The sequence below is a fragment of the Watersipora subatra genome, chromosome 9, assembly GCF_963576615.1.
Source record: "Watersipora subatra chromosome 9, tzWatSuba1.1, whole genome shotgun sequence".
Taxonomy (NCBI): domain Eukaryota; kingdom Metazoa; phylum Bryozoa; class Gymnolaemata; order Cheilostomatida; family Watersiporidae; genus Watersipora; species Watersipora subatra.
The window spans coordinates 15,848,304-15,869,784 of record NC_088716.1 but is presented as its reverse complement, the minus strand read 5'-3'; the positions used below and the strand labels follow the sequence as shown (position 1 = coordinate 15,869,784).

General features: G+C 35.0%; 1 long non-coding RNA gene across 1 annotated transcript in view; it reads left to right on the top strand.

Moving 5' to 3' along the window:
* The first annotated feature begins 9,636 nt into the window (after window positions 1-9,636).
* Window positions 9,637-21,481, top strand: part of LOC137404698 (uncharacterized) — a 34,112-nt gene continuing 22,267 nt past the window's right edge. The window contains exon 1 of the long non-coding RNA XR_010979737.1: window positions 9,637-9,678. This is a non-coding gene — a long non-coding RNA (uncharacterized lncRNA). The remainder of the gene's footprint in view (window positions 9,679-21,481) is intronic.

The window sequence follows — 21,481 nt, the reverse complement described above, 5'->3', positions numbered from 1 at the left end:
AGACATCATTGGATTTTGTTCGGTTTGAAATAACTTCCTGTTGATCAATGAAAATGGAATTCATAAAACGATGTTATACAGAAGACCAAATTTAGTTGATACCAACAGATTTGGCTCAGCATCTTTCCACAGCACTGACGCTTGCTCAACTTTTGTTATCTCCTCCTGCATGACCATGCTAATTGTAATGTCCTGCATACTTGAGTACTTCTATAAACACAATAATAAGATTTAGAATCAGATTTGATGATTGTGTTTGTTTTTGAAAAATTGTCCCAGAATATGATATTTGAGTAGAAGATCATATTTCATTGAATAATCATTGATTGATCAGAGTAATCTGCAGCTAAAATAATCATTCTAGCTGCAGATTACTCTTTGCGATTTGAGCATCTCTGCATGCGGTGTATCTATCTATATATATATATAGATATCAATCATATGTCTGGTTATAGCAATAAAGTTTTAGGACCAAAAAATCCACTTTTCACTGGATGTGAACTCTGAACCTAATGGTTTGCAGACGGACAGTCTGTCCACTAAGCCACACAGGCTTCATGGGTAGTTTATTGTTCTTACGCGTCTGTTTTATCGTCATTGTAATGCTGTCACTTTTAGCACTGATATCTTATAACTTACCGTGAAAATTTGTTAAACTTTTTAACCTTAGCTCGAAGGAGTACGTATCATTGTCTGATAATCATGACGAGCCTGTTGGTCACCTGTGGTAATCGAAAAGTGCTGCAAAAATTATTGGCGAACTATTCGGTCACATGATCAGATTACAACTTGACGATTAGATAATGCCGAAACAAAACTGTAAAGTAGCGAGCATCTATATTTGATACAGGGTCTTCAGTAAAACCCGAAGTGTTTGTCATAAACTAGTGCTACAATAAGTTTTATATTGAGCTTTTTATTGGCCTTTCGATTCACGTGAGAACATCACTTGACAAGACGATAACCAAACTGTAATGAATACGTCAGAGAAATAAAGAGATTCCAATCTACGGCGGCTTTTCGTTTTTGAGCTTTTAGAGCACATAAATTACATAATTGTTTTATTATATAGTTCAATACATCAGAGTCTTGGCTTTCGAATGAGCCTATATTCAATACACAAAGAATAATAGAACTATGAAAAATAGGGAGTCAAAAGTACGTCCTGCGACAAAAAACATTTGGTTCAGGTTCTCAAAATGTGATGTCACAATTATTATTTAGCCTTAGGTAGTCGATCCCTTTCGCTGCTATTGAGGCTGCTATTTTCTGTGACAATCGGTGTTGTTAAACCCAGAGAGCGCTATTAATAAACTAGGATTCTAAATAATCAACAATCTCCGGGGATCGACCAATACAAACACATGTTCTGTGTTATTTAATTATGCTTCAATAAGAATGCTGTCGTTAATAAAGGTAATGAAATCACATCGATTAAATTGTGACCTGCAGTTGCGTGGCTCTAGGATGATATGTCAATCGCACGTTCGCGAGATCACGCAATGCTTGAAATTAATTAGTCTCAGTCGTAACCCTCAACATCACAATAAAATGAGAGGGCTAGTGCATAATATCATCGGGAAAACATAGTATGGTGCTTGGAATCTGAGTTATTTATCATAGAAATAATCTGTACATAGAGAAATAATGACACTGATTCTTTTGTCATCTTTATTGGTTCTCTGGAGTTGTCCTATCTTCACCTGACATTAGCGTCATTATCGTAGTTGATAAATATAAGCGGTAAGCAATAAAATAGGCGATAAGAGCACACAACACCGCATAAGAAAATTGTGATGTCACAATTTCCGAGCCTATGCCGGTAAACATTTCTGCGGTAGAGCTCTGGGGAAATGCTATAAACACCAACCAATGTCTGTCTCACCATGGCAAACAATAGCTCATTCGAAAGCCAAGACTCTGAGGTATTGAAATATACAATAAAAAATTATGTAATTGATGTGCTTTAAGAGCTTGTAATCACATTTCCACATATTTTGCACCTACAGCACAACAGAGTAAGACATGGTGAATCTTTTGATACCAAATAACTGTAATGTGAATTTGGTTGCAAGTCAACCTTTAAGTTAGTCAAATTTGCAAAGTTTTTCATTGGCAAATTAGTGAACCTAGCCAATGGCAACTACATAACCTGCCACTGTTTATAAGCAGGTTTTATTACTCGTGCAATGCCGGACATTCAGCCAGGATATGTAGAAAACTGTGTCATACACTCAATGCAACAACTACAGATCGTCTTTTATTAGAATATTTTTTTGTCTGCAGATCAACCTAAACAAGCCCATGTCTGAGATACTCTCCGATCTGAGCAAACATCCTGTCAAGACCAGGTTGAGTTTAACAGGAACTTTGGTGGTAGCCCGAGATATTGCTCATGTCAAGCTTAAGGAGAGGTTGGACAATGGAAAGGGCATGCCTGATTATATGCTGAAGTACCCAGTCTATTATGCAGGACCTGCTAAGACACCAGAGGTAGTTAATCTAGCCTAGTTTACAGGAAACATATAAATACATCTGTAGACTGGGTTGGTAAAGATATCAGAAGTTTGGTTAGACTGAAATCACTCTCTGGAAACTCTGGTGGTAGTCTATTAAGTTATGTATGAATAATTTGTCTTTGTTTGTCTGTCTGTTTGTCCTCAATAGAAATTTGCATGTGGTTTACTCTGATACTCCTCCAGGTTTTAGATATAAAAAGTTGTTTTAAAGAAAATAACGCTGAAAGCGATTTCGCAATAAAGTTTGGCTTAGTTGAGTTTCAGCTGACCCATGACCCTCAGCTTATTGGATTGACACTTCAATCCAAATTGGATCTAATCAGCCACCTGCCAAAACCACAGAATAATTGCATCAAGATAAATATAATAGATAGATTTCCCTTAGATAAATTACCTATCTGACATTTTTCAACATATTTCTTTTTTGAAGTTTATATAATGAGATGATCTCACTTTGCTACTCCCATTTATAGTTTTTTATTGAAAAAAAACTAAATTGCTTAATAATGTATCCAGAGATTAGTGTTATATTCAGTGAAAGTGATAATTATTATAGAATATGATGAGATTGATTAATAAAGTCGAAAAGTAACCACATGTGAATTTCCTTTCATAGAAGTAATCCTGGAAACATGAGGTATTTTTGCTAGTCGTATCAAAAAAAGCATTTTCACCATAAAGTTCCCCGGGTAAGCTTACGGTCACAGAGTATATAATACGCTGTAAACATTCAGCCTTAGGGAACTTTGTAAAGCGATATATAAACTATATAAAGCTGAATATTATTTACCATATACTATTGCTTGATGCAGATTTTACAGCTGTTAATATGCCTCAGTTTCTTGTTTTAAACTGTTGACATATTATGTGTACTGTGTAGCCTTGCTACATGTACCACATTCTCATTTGCTGATTAGTTAGAGTTGTTCACTCATGTTTTTAGAGTAAGACAATTACAAATGTGTGTGTAGGTTTCATTGTTTTTGAACTGATTAAAGCTGAAATCATTGCCACTATGGAAACTATTAGTGTTGGGCTGGTATATAATTATATAATTTAGTGCTGGATAAGATATTCTTGCACTTTATTATCGATTTTTCTGGTGTCGGTATCCTCGGTATTTACCATCTTCGGTATCCTTTGCCAATTAAGAAAGTTCGGTATTGTGGGTACTGTAGTTGTTATGTTTGTGTTGTGTTTTCAGAATGTCTGAGAAAAAAGGTTGTGATTGCCAATGTGCGCTGAGAGACTCTTTTTGATTGTCATATTCGTCAAAGAGGTGTTTTTGCAATTAACCATAACATCAATTGATGCACAATTGTAATCTCATTCCGTTACATGGCGATTGTGTGCGAGACGTCAAATGAGCTCTTTCATAAGCAGCTCATTTGTCGCATCACGTCGCTGGGAATGCTGTAGCCTGTCAAAAACAAAAATCTATCCGGATAACCATTTACCGATAGGCTTTTACGGATAAATACTGATCATATCAAACCGGCCGCGGATAACTAGCTGTCACCGAAAATGATTGGTTTTCTCGGATACCGGGAATCCCTCAGTGTCGGTAAGAGCAAATAACTCCTTACTGGCCCAACACTAGAAACTATGATGCTATTTTGTATTGCTGCTGACCTTTGCAGGATTATGCCAGTGTCTCATTCAGGCCAACAACAGCTGGGTGAATGGACTCATATGTTGAAGAATTTCAGGCTGCCGGCAGCGGCAGGTTCATGCTTGCCAACGGAACTGGAATGAAGGCTGTAAGTATGACACCTCCTGACAAGTGCTTGTGAATATATAAGTACAAGAGTTACAAGATGATCGTATATGTCTGATAATAAGATGTATTCAGGCAACACTCATCAGTAGGCCATGAATATGACAACTACTAACATAGGATTATTTATATGACAAATGATGACAAAAGGATGACAACTCATGAATGTCTCACATTCTAATATCTTGTCTCACAGGCTAATATCTTGTCTCACATTCTAATATCTTGTCTCACAGGCTAATATCTTATCTCAAAAGCTAATACCTGCAGGTATTAGCCTTTGCATGGTTTCACAGGCTAATGCTTTGTCTCACAGTTTAATGTCTTGTCTCACAGGCTACTGTCTTTGTTCACAGGCCAATATCTTGTCTCATATGTTAATATCTTGTCTCATATGTTAATATCTTATATCACACGCTAATATCTTGTCTCCCAGGCTAATATTTTGTATCTTAGGCTTGTAACTTGTTTTACAGGTAAAGTTTGTCTGAAAGACAGATGGAGGATTCTATTTAGGGTCAATAGGAGGCACTGCAGCAGTCTTGGCTCAGAACAACATTAAGAAGGTAGAGGTGCTGGAGTATCCAGAACTCGGTAGGTTTTTATACACAAGCAGTTCTCTATGTGTTTGTATGTGTCACCATCCTTTTTATTGTCTTAGTTCATTGTAGTACCAACGCTCAGATTCCAACTTTACAGATGATATGCGTTTCAGACGGTAATTTGGTAAACGAATTTGTTCGTAAGTTGTCTTGCACTATAACTTGTGTAGTGAGCCTCGGCTAAAGGATTATCATTATTTTTCCGAAAAATTTTTCAAATATAAAGTTTTAAAAGTTTTGTTTTGCTAAAACAATTATTTAGACACTAATACCTACTTGTTCAGCAGTGCAGAAAAAGAATTGAAGTCAGCAGACACTTTGAAAGGTTTTGAACAGCAAGAAAATAAAATGGTTCCAAAGAAAGCAATCAGAATGCAACCTGCCGAGCAAATGATACAAAGATTTTTGTTCAAAAAGTGTAATTTGAGCTTTTGCATGTATTATAATTATGGGTTGTTTATGTCACTTGTTTTTAAATATCTATTTGTAGCATTCGGTAAATATTAAAAAACTTATAAGCTTGCAGGTTTATAGCATATTATTTGATAGCATAATTGCTGTTATATAGACTCAGCTTACTATAGATCCTCTCTTATAACTCCTCTTCTATTGCACATAAAGAGTCAGTTGGGATGCAAACTGTAGCAAACATATCACTGAGTGTGATGAGCTTCTATGTAACACTGTTAAATATAGTTATAAAGAGTTATAGGTTAGTGTCTGTACAAACACTATTCGTATCTACCGTAGTGCGTAATATAATTGTTTGTATGTAGGTTAGCATCTGTAGGTCTTGACCAGACAGTTTTTTTAACTCTGTTATTCCCTGTTGTGTTCAACCCTGTTAGTCTCAGACGAGTTTAACAATGTTTGTCCCATATGTGTTTAACCCTGTTAACCCATCTGGTTCATTTAGTATCTGACTCTAAGTGCAGGTGTGCCCAGCAGCGGAATTGGATCATGCTAGTCCTTGTGTCATAAGCTTTTTGACATGTAAAAACAGGTTATTGGTCTCACAGTGTATAAGCAGAAAACAAAATGGTCTTAGAAACATTATATCAATTGACATGTTTACATGCTGTAAATCCATCAGAAGATGTCGTGTTATTGAGCAGCCAAAACAACAGCATTATGAAAGTACTTCAGTATTTCAGTCAGCATGAGGGCAGCTAATGTAACTTTATACAGTCTCATCACATTTAGTGATATTAAATATATTGACCTACACAATCATTATAGGTAGGTAATGGAATTGTTCATGCAGATGGAGCTCAATTTTACATTGACAAAAACTTAAAATTCACAATTAAATTAAATTTTATTCGTAAAGGTTTATAAAGACCCTTTTTGTTTACCAATCTTTCCGTTATGGCTTCTTATTTTGGAATAAATGTCCAACTCTGTTATGTTAAAAGTAGGCATATTTTCATATCTTATTATTTTCATCCAGTGCCAACGTCATAATATTAATAATTATATTATTAATACTTTTTCAACTTTTGATAATTTAAACTTTTAAATTTGTTAATATGTTATTTATACCAATAAAAGGGAATTGTTTTAATTCTTTTACTTAAATGGAGAACATGACAAATCATTTTAAAGTATGTTGGTTTACTACAGGTACAGAACTGCTAAAAACATGTTGATATCCTTGTTTAATGGGAGTTGTCTTATCTCGATTGTTCCAAAATCCATGTATAGTTTATATCAAGTCAACTCATTTAGTGGAATGATAGCTGTTTAAACTGGTTAAAGTCGGCCCTTTTTGCTATGAATGCAGGTGTATGTAAATACTTTGGAAATTACCATATTTACTTTAAAGTACTTGGATGTGTGCGACTGTTTCTGCATCTTCATACATACCAGCTGCTCAAGCAGGAAGTATTACTTTATAACCTTCTTTGAAAACTGGATTATTTTCTCAATTTATAGTTTTTATTTATCATTCTCTTTGACTTGTCCTTAGACAGACAGAAAGACAGACACACATTGTTCTTATTATAGTAAGGATTGTGGCAGCAAACAATACTAGTATTTTGTAATTGGCTTTCAAGGAAGAAACTAAATACAAATCATCAACCTCTGTCATCAAGTCCTGCCTTGGTGTAATTAAATAATTTAGCAGAGCTTTTTTTCTGAATGTTTTGCCAAAAAATGCTAGATTTTCATTATTTTCAAAAATGATGCACAAAGTTGAACATTTGTAGGACCTCCTCAGCCCGGTTCATTTTACTTTAGAGTTATCTCATCCTACACTGAAGGAATGCAATCCTCAGTTTTTACAATATTAATGAAAGAAGAACAGTAGAGTGAAAGAGTAGGATCCATCAAGTGGAGACAATAAGACTTGATACGAACAGGTTTGATTATGAGATTATATCTACTGATGAATGAATACTTATTAGCTAATCAATTTCATTACTTTATTACCCGTGCGCAAGTTTGATGAGAATTTAATAGCAAATAATATGTAAACTTTGTTTGACTGACATCAGTTCCCAATTTCTATCATGTACCTCAACTGGTATTCAAGTAGCACAAATTAACAACAAGAATTTTTACATTCCTAATATGTACAGAAGAACCAGCAAATCATACAATTTTCAAGTATAAATATTCAGGAGTTGTCTGTTCAACATCTGTTGTTTTGCCAGACAACACATTGGTTGGATACAAAGATTTTTTTAAATTAGCTGTTTGTTGGTAATAGTTTCTCTTATTTTTAATTGTGTACGTTTACTGAGGATGTATTGAGCAGAATATTTAGCAAAAAGCAAGCACAAAATTTCATCCGGTTTTGTAACCAGAAAAACCCAGAGGCTCAGCAATGAAGTCATGATTTTTTCTTCCAATTTGGAAATGAGTTGCCACAGCAATAGGATGCTGCAATTGAGTTTCAATCAATTTTTAGTTCGGTATAGTGATAATATTTAATTAGTACACCTGGTGTCACTAACCAGTATATTGGATGTCACCATTATAGGCCGAGTGTCACTATTATATACCGGGTGTCAATATTACATGCTGGGTGTCATGTACGCGCCCCTTGAAAAAGGTTTCTCAGTTCTTAATTGACCAGCTTTTGTAATTTTTAATGTGTATTTGAATGGATCATTTTCAATGTGAAGTTGCACTGTTTCCCCTGATAACAAATATCTCTGTAAAGTTGCCAAAGCTCCTCATTTTCATGGCTTAGAGTTACCAAATGAGACATAAACATTTCAGAAACCTTTTTATATTGTGTTATGATTTGTCTTCCCTTGCTAGAATATCTTATAGTGACCAATAAGAGCTGTTTATTCTGCAAATATTATATAATGTGATAATGAGTATGTCATGTTTGGAGTATACTATGGCATTTCTAGTTCTGTAAGTAACAGCTTGTGAGTAAATGGAGCTACTGCTGTGTTGGTATTTACAGGTTATGTCTCTGAAAGATATGATGATGCTCATGGTTCCTTCTTTATAAGAGCCTTTGTGGAAGCTTTCTACAAACACAGCTGTCATCGGGATGTAAAGAGGCTGTTTGAGGAGCAGGTACTACCTAATAATAGCTATAATAGTGTCACTAACCCTCATCTTTCATTTTTCACTTCTGACTAAACAGTATCTTAGTAAATATTGTTAAATTTGGTAAATTAGTAACCAAATTTAGTAAATTTGGTTTTATTATTTGATAAACCGTAAGAAAACTCTGTTAACTTTATGACTCAGGAAGTAAAATTGTATAGTGACATTTATCTGGTACACTGAAGTATCCTTCACCTTGTAGATAACAAAGAAGGTAAGAGCGAAAGGCATAGAGGTTAACAACAGATATCCAAGAATAAGCAGACAGCAGCCCACCTTGATGTGTTTACCAACTGATGGTTAAAAGCTCTACCTATATCCTGGCTACACGCCTCCACTACCTGAAAAACAATAGAACACTTTTCTGTTTGGTTATTTCATCACAAGCTCTTGCACAGGAGTTATTGTGTATAGAAGACAACTTCCAATTTATTTATATCCATGGGTTCTCATTTGTTTATAACGATATTGTGACTTGTCTATTTTAATATTATAATCAAATGGCTGATATCAACTATTCAATAAAGTTTTATTTGAATCAGCATCACTCTGATAATTCATCAGTACAGTATGTTATTTTTGTCTGTGATGTTGTACAGATAGTTTCAGGGAAAAGTTCAACAACTTTAAAATTCAATAAATTTTGCCAATCACACACGATTACTACTACACGGAGTTATGATAAAAAGTTGGCTCATAATCTACCATCTGTATTACTTGAGTAGTCAAGATTTTAGTAAGCAACTGTTGAATACATAGCAGAATACTTACGTTTGTGCCAATCAAGATTTTGTTTTAGGAAATTAGGACATTTTAGAGAAATTTTAGAAATTTGAGAGATGCTAAAAATAGTGTTTAGAACTCGGGTAGTTAACCACTTACATGGCTTCTCATTTAGACCTGGTATACTTGTATGTCATGTTTTATTAGAACCATGACTGAGATAATCAGAAATGGAGGATGTAATTATTGAGGAGTTGTCACACCTGTCACGTTATCAAAAGAGTCACTAAATTTACTTTTAGTGATTCCGTTTGACGCTTTTCATTTACAGTAACCCAAAATCCTAAAACTTTCCAAAGTTTGTTGCAACCCCGCTTTTGTAAATAAAGCTAAGCTAGAGTAAGGTCGATATTTCCAGTGTGTTTTTTCTGTCGCGCGCGGCGGTTAGTTTATTATGAGATTAAAACCGCATTTCTGAATTAAGGTATGGACTACTCTACTAATGCAGTGCTGATCATCTGATTTTTGCTTGTCATACAATTTACCGCCTTTAGAAGATATTTCAGGCTCATATAAAGTTGTACTAATGCAATGATGTTTGGTATCTAGCCTATATTTATAAGGTTTTTGACTATTGATAATAAAACAGTGTGTGTACTCATTTGCTTATGAGTGGTGTTCGAGTTTTTGATGGATTTGTTTTCTACCGAGCTCATACGTGTGAGAATTGTTCAGCGAATTGAGCCTGTTGGTTAGCACTTTTATCGTTTGGCATGGTTACGAAAAGGCTGACCTAACTTATCTCCAACTAATCATGGATCTCTAAATAAATATACATTGGAAAGCTGAGAAATTGTTCTACAAGTTGATTATAATTGCTCGAAATTAACCCATGAAAATCCTTTGGGCTGCACTGCAAAAATTTGGAGCTTTCAATTTTTATTTCGTTATTTTAAATGTGAATGCATATTTTTGATTTTATTCCATTGGTTATTTATAAGTCTTTGAAACATGACACGATTTATTTCAATTCTCATCGAAAAATTAACAATTCAATTCTCAATTCGTTTGCATCATATGCCCTGTAAGAACTGAATCGATTCTCAATTAAGTGCAAAAGCATCAATTCAATTCTTTAACTATCATCACTTCAATGACTCCCTTCAATTCAATTCTCCCAAATAAACAGAATCAAATTTCTATCAATTCTTACAAAAATTCACTTCTTGCAATATATCGCAATAACATTAAACCACAATTGCTAATTTAGCTACACATTTAGCTCAGGCTATTGACTGCTTGTGCAGCAAATATTAACTATTTCATCAGGGATTTCATTGCATTTTTGAGCGGAATTAAATCATGCCTTCCATTTTGTGCTGGCATACACTTGGTATTTTTGTGGCTAAAGCAGAGTTCGGCTAGCACAATAGTTCTGCACAAGAGTCAATGCATGTGTAAAAAGGAATGTTTAATGTTTTTTTGTAGTTTAGTGAAACTGCAAAAAAATTGCTATTTTTCAAGCAGTTTGACTAAAATGCAGACACACATTATTTATTATAAAAATGTAGTAGCCAAAAATATCATTGGTCCAGTGTTAAAAGTTGACTTGCAACAAAAAAATTTTCCTGTCTGTTCAATACCTTCCACAGTGTCTTCTGACCCCAACTCCTTCTCTGTACAGCTGAACTAGTCAATGAAGCGGTCAAACAATTTTTTTGCTGAGCTAAACTTTAACCCGTTGTCATTTAAAATAGGCTATACATTTTTTTTGTGTTATTTAAATGAAACTTCTAACCATGTGACCAGCTTGTTCATGTGCGCAAAGCACAAATTATATCTTTCAAATATTAATACAAATTCTGTCATACAAATCAAAACTAAATTGCTTTAATACAAATTTAAAAACAAATCATTGGATTCAAAAAACATCGATTGAATACTGAATCTAGACGGGTTTAGACAAGGGATTAGTACGATGGGACAAGTCCCTTACTACGATGTAACCGGTTTCCAAAGAAAAAGGTTAAACAGTTTCTGTGGTAAATGTTATATAAATTTATATATAGCCATGTCTTGTTAATTAGTTAACTTTAACAATTAGTTAATAATTTATATTTGTATATAGCTGTATATTTTTAATTAGTTAACTGGTCGTAGAACGCTGAGAGAATGTCGACGATGTAGCACATTAGCTTACCAATTGTGAAAGTTAGAGAATTGCTAGCATATATGAAAACTATGCTTTGCAACCGTATGGTATTCTATGAACAATTGCTAGACAAATACAAGACTTCATTTAGTATGCTAAGCACACTCTGAGTGCATTTCTATTTAATTTAGAATTTAGACCACATTAATTTACAAATTAATGTGGTCTTTTGGATTTTTCTGTTAAAGATGAGGTTGCATCAAATTTGAGTTGATTTTTACAGAAAGTATTTTTCTTTGTCTATCAGTTGATATGTTGTTTATTGTGTTAGGGGATTTCATTGTCAAGATATTTGAAGATTAAATTCGAAAAAATTCGATTGCGATAAAAACGCTCAGGCCAAAAAAGCATGCTCAGACTTGCCCAAAATGATGTAACGTGTGATACAGCCTGTCTCTATCTCTCGTATTCACATCGGCTATTGCGATAAAAGTCTAGTTCTACACGGCTTAATTGGCATATATTTTATCTTGTATTTGCTCGGGTTGGCTAGAATAAAATTTTAAATCCAGCTACAGATACATTGTTACCAATGTCTCGAAGGCCTCAAACAAGGAAAATAAAAAACTTGTCATATTAGCTTCTTCTGAATGCTGTGTAAACATCTTAGTACCGACTACCAATTCTACCGGTCTACGGTAATGCTGTCAAACAAACTATGTAGAATAAGGTCTTTGTATCGGCACAATTCCGTCGCTACCCACACTAACAATATACAGCCTCCCAAAAGCCCCGCCCACATTATGCCCGTCGCCTACCCTGAGGGTGGGGCTGTATATCATTGCCCACACCGAAAACTAGTTTCTTTCTACCGTAAGTAAAATAAGCAAACTGCGTCTTTGAAAAGAATATGTGGCGAAACCAACTACATCCCTAAAAGCTATGTACATTGTATAGTCAACGTTATCGAGTCTTTATTGGTGTCGATGTGTAGAAAAAATTCACTGGTCACATTTGATTAGTTGATTCAAGTACTAAACAAATGGTCGAGCTATGCAAAAGTGCCTGTCCATGCAGCTCTGATTGCACTTCATAAATCCATCTATTCGAAAAGATTTCAGCACAGGTGTCAACGGGGCTATAATATATTCAATGTTCTGCAAATCATGTTTTGCATCTTCAACAATATTATTTTAACATAATTTTTACAAGCAAAAGATTTTTCATCTCGGCATAAAGCTTTTATTAAAAATATTCATCAAGTCGTGGCCACTCACATAGTTTCAGCTGATACAATAAGACAAATTCATCTACTGCAGCAAACTCAAACAAAACATCATGGTTTATGCAGCAAATTGTCAAGTTTCTTTTTCCCATTTATGGCAGTTTCCACACTGACAAAGCTGCTTCGGCTGGTGGAACCACATAAACATCTTGTAATCAGTAAAACAAATGCAATAAATATATGTTATTCATAGATGTCATTCTAACGCGTGTCTACTGAAAGCTTTCAAATTGGGAGTTATATAGATTGCGAGTGTAATTTTAAAATGAATCAATGTTTAATAAAAGCATAAGTACGCCAAGCCAACGATTCGAAGCTTTGGTTCTGGAAGTTAAAGATTTGCATTGATCAATCGATTTTCTTCACTTTCTACAAGTGAGAAGTGAACATCTAAAGTAAATCATAAATCTAATTTACTAGATAAAACTGCCTCAGAAAATTTGAAGCAAATATAGCTTGGTGAAACGATAAATAAATTATCAAACAATGATTGGTGATTGCATAAAGTTATAAGTAAGTTAGTAATAGTAAGTTACTAATAGTAAATACTAATTAGTAAAGTTAGTAATAAGTTATAATCTAGAAGAAGAAGCCGTCAACAACTCACTGTACCTACGTATGTCGCACACGCAGGAAATTACATTATAACCTCAAACAGGGAAATATAATCTGAATGTAAACTCTACAGTATATCTATAGGAGACTCAAAGTAAAAGATAAATTTACCTCCATTCTCCTATCTTCCTCCGTAGCACTTTAACCACCTGATGCCCAGAAAACTCGAAATCACCTCCGCAGTAACTTTACGGCAATTTTTACAATTATGTTGCTCGCCAATAAAACGTGTCGATCGAGTAATTCATTAAAATAACGATGTTAATTAATTTACTAAATATCGATGCCCATGCGATTTAATAATGGAGTAACACCCCTAAATTTGAGATCACAGACAACGCGTTTTACGAGTGAAAACATTTATTACAACCTATATAAAAATTTCGTGCTGGTGATTGGCTATTGAAGCGACCTTATATTTATCGCTCGTGGACTCTTTTCAGATGTATCACTAGTTACGTCACGAATGAAGCACTCGTTGGAATGTGAGCTTTTTAAAAGATTGCCTCATTCAAACGCATACCTCTCTGGACAGGATTGGTCTACAAAGACAAAAATGACATCAAACTGTAGCTGAGGTTTTAGCTTTTTATTGGTTTTAATTTCTTTAAATCGATATTTTTGATGCAACCACATCTTGAAACGCTGTTTCATCACCCAACAAGGAAAAACAGCAGTCATCAATGATTTGGTACCTATAAAAGAAATCACACAGAGCTGTGTTTAGAAGAAGTTGATGGTAGAAATATAATAGTTTAGTTTTTCAAGAGCTATTAAAGAAGCAAGCATTACTAGTATTTATAACTAACCTTTAAGAAATAAACTAACTACAAATTATTAATATTTGTAGTCAGGTACTGCTGTGGGGTAAATGAACAATACCACTCTAGATTACCTTTCAGTTTAGTGCTAGTTTCTCCTCAATTGTAAAAGTAACATTCTCTGTTTTACTTATTAAGATCTCCATCAGGCTGTTCATTTAAATGTAGAGTTATCTCATCCTTCACTAAAGGAAGTTAAATGCAGTGGGAAGGAACCTGCAGTTTTAATAACATTAAAAGGAAGAGAATAACAGAGTGTAAGTAGAATCCATCAAGTAGACATCATACTTAGACTGATATCCAAGCCGCACAAAATGGTCTGATATTCAAGTAAGACAAAATAACAGAGATAATTATAACATTCCTAATACGTGCAGAGGAACTAGCAAAATTTTAATATAACAAAAATTGTTTGTCTGTCCGCAGTTGAAAATGAAAAAAGATTGCAACATGCGGGTTCAAACTCACTATGCTCTGCCTAGCACGCTATCACATGCGCTAAGCGTCGAGTTTCCTGGATTTTAGAATAGTTGTGCACAGACTTATTCTCTGTGATTTACTGGCATACTTAGCAATATCTCACGACACCACTACCAATGTACAATGACAATGAATAATGCCATTTGAGTCACATAAAGATTTGGATATGAATATTTAGGAGTTTTCTGTTCAGAATGATTGTCAAATTTATGTATTCCAGAAGCTGGTGAATAACATAATCGCAGCACTCTTTTTTTTGGGAAACAAGTTGCCATAACAACGGGCTGCTGTTAAAAAATCTGCAATTGAATTTGAATCCATATTTTACGTGTGATAAGGATAATATTTGATTGGTACACAAATACACTGGGTGTCACTAATACACAGGGTGTCACTAATACACTGAGTGTCACTAGTAAACAGGGTGCGACTAGTACACTAGATTGAATTGTAAAATAAATAGTTGCTAATCATATTGTATCTGATAATTACTAAACTGTGTGGAATCATTACGGTTTTTTTCGTCTTGTACTTTAGGAGACGATGCTGGGCTTCAGCTTTTCACCTTTGTGGCATGTGGCTTCTACCTCAACCATCTGACTTTTGCTTGTTTTATTAAAGGCCTGGAATTCTATTCTGTATGACTGAAGATGATTGCGAAGTGGGTGATGAGTTTCCTGATCTACATGTAGATCACAGGGTTAGGTGATTGTAAACTTAGTTGTTTTATGCTCAACTTATGAGATGAGTATTCCCATTGAACGTTACCACCATGAGTTGTCCGCTCTCTGTTGAGCGCTAATCTTAATGTCTGTAGCAATAGTTCCATCATTCACTAAGGTTAAGTGTACAACAGTTTATAAACAGCCTTTGAGAAATGATAAACGAATCCTAGTTAATTAAGAGCAATAACATTCCATAGATAGTCTAAAGCTCTTTCATATTTATCTAGTTGTCATTAGATGTCTCTCATGTCCCAAAACCCATTGCAAAGCTTAAATTTGCTTAGCTAGATCTGGCAGAGCAGCACCCTCCATACCTAGTCTCCACACCGATGACTTACTGATGCAGCACTCAGAGTAAGGAAGTCTAATGCCACTGACACAACAGACAGGAACACTCAACTGGTCACTGTGTAAGTTGTCCCACGACCAAACACGAACGAAGCGATTGTTTGGGAGATTGATGATAAATGCACATGTGCACACAACTCTTATACTTGTAATGTTCATCGTACGGGTGGGTTTCCTTGTAGAGGATACTGAAATTTTAGAGAATATTTTATAAACATTGTAACGCCTAAATTGTGGGACTTATTACAGCAAGTTGCAGATTTTGTACGCTGTACCGATTTTGTAGTGCGGCTCAGTACAGCGTTATCGTATGGTTAAGATTTATGTTGGGTGCCTTTTCTAGGCTTTGCATAATATATATATGATTAGTAACTAGTTGATCAGTTCATCTAGCGCTTCTGCGCTCAATCACCTTATCTCAGTGTTGATGCCTCAATAATTCGATGATTGTTGATGATATTGTGATGTTCACACTATCACAAACCCATCCGTATTTGCATCAGTAAATTCTCTCTCACGTAGTCTTCTCATTCTCTTTGTTATTTTTCGCGAAGAGTCTCTGTTGTTTTTGTGTCTTCAAATACTAGTCTTGCAGCAACCATCATAAACGGAAATAAATCACTCTCTCTCTGCGAGTTACTATTGTTGAAATGAATCATATTGTACAGGCTGTCGTCGATGCTCAGCGAAATATCTGGAAAGTTTGACTGCTGCAAACTTTCCTGATGCATATGGTTTGCTTCGTCGATGCTATCGGTCCTTTGCGCACATAGTCGATGATGAACGCTAGAAGGACAAAAACGACGTTTGGTGATATAGTGTAAACCAGCCTTAAACGAAAGGAAACGATTAGTTTTCTTGATTGAGCCGATGGAAAACATGCTTATAGTCTTCGCTGAGCTTAATTTCACATTGCAGAAACTTCGTTTTTTATCACAATTTTTTTCTTCATCGACTTCTGGTGATTATCTATTGAGTAATAGTACCAGTGTTGGTGATTATTTTATCAGTTATGATACAGCCATACCTCAACCTATGAGTACCCCTTCATATAAGAATATCCAAGTTTCTACACTGATATTCGAGAAAACTTTGAGATACGAGCATATGAGCTGGTTCTCTATGTGACCATGTATTTGAGGGGCTGATTTCAAAAACTACTTTGTCTTTTTTGTCGAATCAGCTTGAAAAAATTTTTTTTACTGTCCAACCGAAAGCTATAGTGAAAGCTAGACAAAAAGCACCAAGTTGGAAAAGGATAATATAAAATGAGAACTCAGACAAAAGTAGAAGAGGGTTTAGTAAAGGATTAAAACTTAGCTTTAAGTGCCCGTTTGGTTTAAGCTAAATTCATTTGAGTTAAATTTACAGTTTACACGTATGTTATGTTACGTAGCCTGACAAAAGTCTAGTGTACTGAACACATTGCTGTCAAGTCTTTCACACCTCCGTTAACCATTACACCTGTCTGGAAGTTAAGAACTCCATACAATACTGCACAGTATAATGCTACATTTTATAGCGGATCATAACCACAAAATAGGTATTCGTTATTTTGGGAGTGTAGGCAGTCCATTCCGGCAGTTAAAATACATACTTCCATCATAATATCCTGTTTTAGATGTTTTTATAGTATTAGACAACTTATTTCCCTTCTATTTATTTTATATAGGAACTATTGCTTTGAGATATGAGAAGAATTGACATACCCTAGGACACTTATGTATTCGCGGCATCTAACTTTCGCGTTTTCGCAGTGTAATCCTCTCGCGAAAATTTAATGAGCGAAACTAAACTATCATAACGAATGAACGAGCGAAAACGCGAAGTTAAATAGCTTTGTTCATTGATATCCACAATAAAATCGTAATATTAAAAATGCAGGCAACTTTCGTCTGTGGTTAGTATAAATGGGAAATTTCTGGTAAACTCATTATAGCTAATACACCAACTGAGCAGCATGGCAAAGCAATATCAGTTTAGTCACCGAATTTGTAACTGGTGAGGATGAAAGTCTGGTAGGTGAAGTCGTAAAATTGAAGAATAATTATTGCAGTGATGAATTTTATTACTATCCAAAAACAATATCAACCCTCATCAGGTCCAACCACATTATCTCTTTCACTGCCAATCATGTACAAACTCGTAACCGGCCTAGTGCCAGCCATTTTACCGAAATTGCCGATATTGCTTCATGATATGTATACAGTATTTTTCAAGTTCTACTTTAATCATCTGTATAATCACGAAAATCTAAATTGTCTGTTATGTTATCAACAACTAATTACCTGTTTTATGATTCGCGCGGGGTAGTTAATGAACTCACAGAAAAATGTTCGTTTTTAGATTAGAAATTCTCAAACAAAAGTTTAAAATTGCTTCGTTGTTTTAGGCTGATTTTATAGAGAAATCTTCGGACAACACAGTCAATTTCATAAAACACTTAAAGACCGTCGGTTATGTGGTCAACAAATAATAAAATCAGGTTACCAGACATTTGCTGAGAAAGTCAGAAAATGCGTTTATGTCAGTGGCCCCTAGAAAACGCATAAATGCGTTTATGACAGCGTAAAGGTTATACAGTTTTGGTTGTGAAGTTTGTTGTTACCTATCTATTTTCTTCTTCTTGGGATTCGAGTGTGAAAGTCACGGCGGGAGGGACGTAGACGTCCTTGATAGTCTAAGAAACAAATGGCAGCAAGTGATCAAATTGAATTGCCGATTTCACCCACACATTTCAACCTGTGGTTTACAAATACGAACTATTCCCAAATTGAATTTTTTTCTTATTAGTGAACTGGACCTGAGGAATGTAATGTTTTTCCACTGCATTTATTTTCACACCACTATATTTTCGCACTCATCAGAGCCGCGAAATTAAGTTGCAGCGAAATTTTACTCTGTGTGCTACTCACGAAACTAAATACTAGCGAAATATAAGTGTCCTAGGGTATATTAGCTCAGTACCAACACGCATTATGCTCGTATCTCGAGGTATGACTGTAATGTCATAAGCTATAGTAATAGTGACTCATCTGACTCAAAGCATACTCAACTTGTTACCTACTGTAGTAGTGACAAGGCTAAAAAGCATGTAACAGCTGCATACTTAGCATGGTTCTAGGTGCAGTTGTTGGAATTAAGTTAACATCATGTCATTTCCTTTGACTGCAGTCAGAGTTATGTGTGTATAAGTTGACCTTTCAGATTAGTAACATTTTTGGCTGTCTAGAATCGGCTTACATGCAAGAATCTATGGTAATACTGGAGTCTGGTGTCACTAAGAACCCTGTAATCAACATCAAGACAGGGATGTTTTTGAGGCTTTACAAATGACTCGATTCAAACCAATTCTCATCAGAAAATTAGCAATTCATTTCCGAATTCTTTTGCATTATAGATCAGCTAAAAATCAGTTCATTTCAATTCAATAAACAAAACATTACAATTCAATTCCCAACTCTGTAGCTATCCTAACTTCCAATGGATTCAATTCAGTTTTTTTGACAAAATCGATTCTTGTCAGTTTAGTTCACCACCCGTCCCCCAGCCAGCTTGTTCAGCATTTGCTCAGAATAGAAGTTGCTCAAACACACAAATGTTGTTTGGTAACTCATATGCAAAACAAGCTTAGAAATAAAATACACAATGATTGTTGCAGTTTTATTTTATCATATATCATAGGAAAGTTTTCAATGTGCTTCATGGTTACATCCACAAAAGACAAGTTTTTTGAAACTGCCTGGGTCATCCTTGATCTATCGGGCGCATGTTGATGCCCCCATGACTAAATACACGCTTTACCGAGGCGCTGGCCCCAAGTGAAGTACATAGAATGTCCTACATTCGAGCCAACTTTGGCATCTGCCTTTTGTGTTAATCCAACACTCTATACAAGGGCCAGTGTACAAGTTTTCATTGATGACAGTCAAATTGTTTTCCACAGTTTGTCCAGAATGCGTATTGAACAGCACCAGAGCATGACATTTATCATATATGGAAACTAGCTACCAGATTTGCATTATCACCAACACTTTAGTAATTTCATATCAGATTAGCCAACACATCATTACACATAGCATACAGCTGCGGCAGCAAAATCAACGATCGCCAAAACAATAATTTCCGCCAGCTGACATACACAAACAACCAAAATAGATTGTTGTTGGTGAAATTGCCTTTTCGTGTAGCAGCCAACTCATGACATTTAAGTAGTTCACCCTCTAAGCTAATATCACACACTGAAGGAGCAATGGCTCTCTTTTTCAGTTTGTTGAAGAGGCCTGCTCTGTCCTATACCCTGTGCTATATGTGTTACACATCCTTGATAACAACAGGTGCCACTGGCCGAGCAGAATGTGCTACACATTTTTTGAATTTTAAAATGAAATACAAGTTAGTGAAAGCTGTTAGTGGGTGGAAGAAAATAAAAAGCATCGTAGGTAAACTACAGCAAATTGAAATATTCAAATTATTAGGACTGCAATTGTTATTACACACAACACGCCCACCATCTGATATACACACTGTCAAAGGATTGTCAATATGAAATAAGTATACCTACCTTGATTAATTTATGTTACATTCTTGTTGTTTAGGAAAAATTATTAGTTAATCAATTTAGTCTACCAGTAGGTTGTAATAGAAAGTTTTACCATTTATTATATTATAATAATTATAGTTTATTTATTAATCAACACTAGTAGCAGACGGCAAATTACAAATGAATGTTGTGAAAAGCAAATAAATAGATAATAATTCAACCAATATTATATATAATATATAGTTTGAGATGCACTAAAATGAAAAGCTTAGAATAGATTAATAATAATTAAAGATAATGCTCTCTCTTATTCATTTACTACATTTAGACTCCTTCATTCATCTCATATTTAACTTATCACAATAATTACCTAAATAAATAGTCAACTACTTATCACTGCAGGTACTGCTGCGTCTGAAAAAAGGGTGGCGCTAGTCCTATCGCTGGTGTCCATCGTATTTATAATACAATTATAATAATAATGTAAAAAAGAATGGATGTTGTTGTTAGTAAGTTGATATAATTATTAAACATTGAATAAATTTGTGGAATCACCCGGCTAGTGAAACTGCTTATTCAGCGAAGGAAAATATTGTTGCCAGTGCACAGGCAAACCAAAGAACTACACTACATCATTGCGTGGTACATGAATAATAATACTACGTAATATCGAGCAACAAGACACGCTGTGATATTGAGGTTTATGAAAATGTTAAACGCGTACGGTGGCATGGCATTACTGGACTGCACTTATGATCAACTGATTGGTTCAGTAGCATATACCACTGTCCATGATGGGTTTTCCGTCAACACAGTAATAAATTACTAATCATAGAGATGCTGAGATAGTATAATAAAGAGAAGCATTCGCCCGAGTCTTCGTGCTTATTGAAAGCATGCAGAGTCGGGTCTATTTTTCTCCGGTGGCAGTAAAGAATCACTTCTATTCCATTCTTACTAACAGTAGGTGTCAAGCCATTTCAATTCTACAGTGAATAAAGGATACCAGAAACTAGATTCAATTCGCTTGTAAATTGGCGGTAAGGATAGCTCCAGTAAGCATGTTAACTCAAGTGCCCATCTCTGCATAAATATTGTTTTGTTTATCCTCTAAATCAATTATTTGTCAGCCTTTTAATGGGAATATTCTACTACTTGTAGGTAACTAACCAATCAAATCTTTCTAGCTATACTGTTGAGGGTAGAGTTTGTATGACTGCAGTATTAGAGTCCTGGGCTGTCAGTGAATCTATGCTGTTCCTTTCATTTATTCAAAGTTATAGATGTGTGAACAAGAAACAATGCAACTGCATTTCAC